General features: G+C 56.3%; 1 non-coding gene across 1 annotated transcript in view; it reads right to left on the bottom strand.

Moving 5' to 3' along the window:
• Window positions 1-56, bottom strand: part of LOC126139205 (small subunit ribosomal RNA) — a 1,909-nt gene extending 1,853 nt beyond the window's left edge. Inside the window, exon 1 of the ribosomal RNA XR_007528639.1 lies at window positions 1-56. This exon is cut by the window's left edge and continues 1,853 nt beyond it. This is a non-coding gene — a ribosomal RNA (small subunit ribosomal RNA).
• Window positions 57-2,500: the final 2,444 nt, after the last annotated feature.

The raw sequence follows: 2,500 nt of genomic DNA on the forward strand, positions 1-2,500 counted from the left end.
ATGCATGGCTTAATCTTTGAGACAAGCATATGACTACTGGCAGGATCAACCAGGGAGCTGCGTCAACTAGAGCTGAGCAGCCGGCCGCCCGGGAGTGTGTCCCAGGGGCCCGCGCGAACACGCAAGCGTCCGCTCAATTATTCTGCAAACAGGAGGAGGCTGAGCTCCCCTGCACAATACACCTCGAAACCCTCTCAGGTCCCGGCGGCGCGCAGCGCCGTCCTAAGTACTTGGTCGGGTTCGAGAGAGGCGCAATCGCCCGGAGTTAGGCGAGTAGACGCTTTAGGTGCGACCACCCGTGCTCCCAACTGAGCTTGCCGCTGCCGACAGAGGCCCGGGAGCGTGCTGTCGTGGCATTGCCGGCGGGAGACAACACGCGCCACCTACGGTGACCGGCAGCTCCAACGCCAGCGCCACAGAAGGGCAAAGGCCCCACGTGGGTGCCGAAGCGAACTCTCCCAGCACAGCGCACGTGCCAACACGTCTGCACAACTGCGATACAAACCACCAGCGAGAACCGCTGGGGCGACCGAGCAGCAGACGGCGTCGCGGCGCCGAGTGCCGGGCGGCGGCGCATCCTCAACGCACACAGTCCTCAGTCGGACCAGCACACTGCAGATGTCCACCGCGCTTCGCACCGGGCCCGCGAGGACCCACTTTGGCCGCCCGGCGCCGCGCGCAGGGTGCCCCGGCGCGCAGCTGCGCCGCCTGCCGCGTCCGTCGGCCGGCGCGCCTGCCACTGGGCGCCCCCACCAGCCGGCTGTAGCGCGTGCGCCCACGCACCGCGCGGCCAGCACGCCGGGCGGCCCCCCCTCACCGGCCGGGGACGGTCCCGCCCAGCCACCGCCGCGTATCGCTTCACACACAGATTTGCCCTTACTGATTTACCTCCAGCAACAACAACCGCACCACAATGGGTTTACCAGTTGTTCATTTGCGTAACGTCACCAGCAAACGTAGACGTCCATCCCAGTTTGCAAATGCAACGATTATTGCATACCTGTCTGTTAGGTGTCACGACACACTACGTCTGCCCACATACACGCAACAAAATGTGCACGACTAGAGAACACGTGGGAGGTGGCCCCCTACGTATGCGATGTCCATTACGAGACCGACTGTCAACCAGCATCTGTACCATGTCGCAGATGTGGAACGCGGTGCACCATGCTATCACACTGTGTGAGAAGAGACGACTACGTTTGAATACACGCGCCACTACATCAACAGACGGCTCATGCTGATCGCCATCCAGGGCGTCCGTTACTCCCACACGTCTCTATGGCGTACCACACTGCAATGTAGCTGTTATGGGGAGACGGCACGTGGCTGAGTGCACAACATTTGGACCGTATGGTTCGCTGTTGTTGGGCGCAGTCGTTGTACAGTCACACATGTGCCACAGCGTATCATTCAGTACATACGGACCTATGTGCAGTACAATGTGAGGGTTAAGCTTACGACATCAGCGGACAGTGGACACAGGCCGTACCACGACGTAGACTGAGCGCTTCGACATGCGAATGCCAGTGAACAGCTGCGAAGGGCATTGAACACGCAAGCACCTGAACGACCAGCGTGCGAAGGCAGGGGGGAGGGGGGGGGCGATGTACATCCTGCAGTCGTCCACATTACAGTGTACAGCGGGAGCATGTAAAAAGTAAGCAACACTTGCGAAGTGTTGAACATGAAACGATACACAAGAGGGTGGGCGGTGCGAGTAGCGAACTATATTCAGAGGGTTGTGGTTAGACAACACTGGATTAATGTAACGTGTCATATGCCAATTACAGAGCAGGTTAAGGCACAACTTGGGTTAGGTTAAGGCACAACTTGGGTTAGGTTAAGGCACAACTTGGGTTAGGTTAAGGCACAACTTGGGTTAGGTTAAGGCACAACTTGGGTTAGGTTAAGGCACAACTTGGGTTAGGTTAAGGCACAACTTGGGTTAGGTTAAGGCACAACTTGGGTTAGGTTAAGGCACAACTTGGGTTAGGTTAAGGCACAACTTGGGTTAGGTTAAGGCACAACTTGGGTTAGGTTAAGGCACAACTTGGGTTAGGTTAAGGCACAACTTGGGTTAGGTTAAGGCACAACTTGGGTTAGGTTAAGGCACAACGTGGGTTAGGTTAAGGCACAACGTGGGTTAGGTTAAGGCACAACGTGGGTTAGGTTAAGGCACAACGTGGGTTAGGTTAAGGCACAACGTGGGTTAGGTTAAGGCACAACGTGGGTTAGGTTAAGGCACAACGTGGGTTAGGTTAAGGCACAACGTGGGTTAGGTTAAGGCACAACGTGGGTTAGGTTAAGGCACAACGTGGGTTAGGTTAAGGCACAACGTGGGTTAGGTTAAGGCACAACTTGGGTTAGGTTAAGGCACAACTTGGGTTAGGTTAAGGCACAACTTGGGTTAGGTTAAGGCACAACTTGGGTTAGGTTAAGGCACAACTTGGGTTAGGTTAAGGCACAACTTGGGTTAGGTTAAGGCACAACTTGGGTT

This window comes from Schistocerca cancellata, unplaced genomic scaffold (assembly GCF_023864275.1).
Source record: "Schistocerca cancellata isolate TAMUIC-IGC-003103 unplaced genomic scaffold, iqSchCanc2.1 HiC_scaffold_681, whole genome shotgun sequence".
In the NCBI taxonomy this organism is placed as follows: domain Eukaryota; kingdom Metazoa; phylum Arthropoda; class Insecta; order Orthoptera; family Acrididae; genus Schistocerca; species Schistocerca cancellata.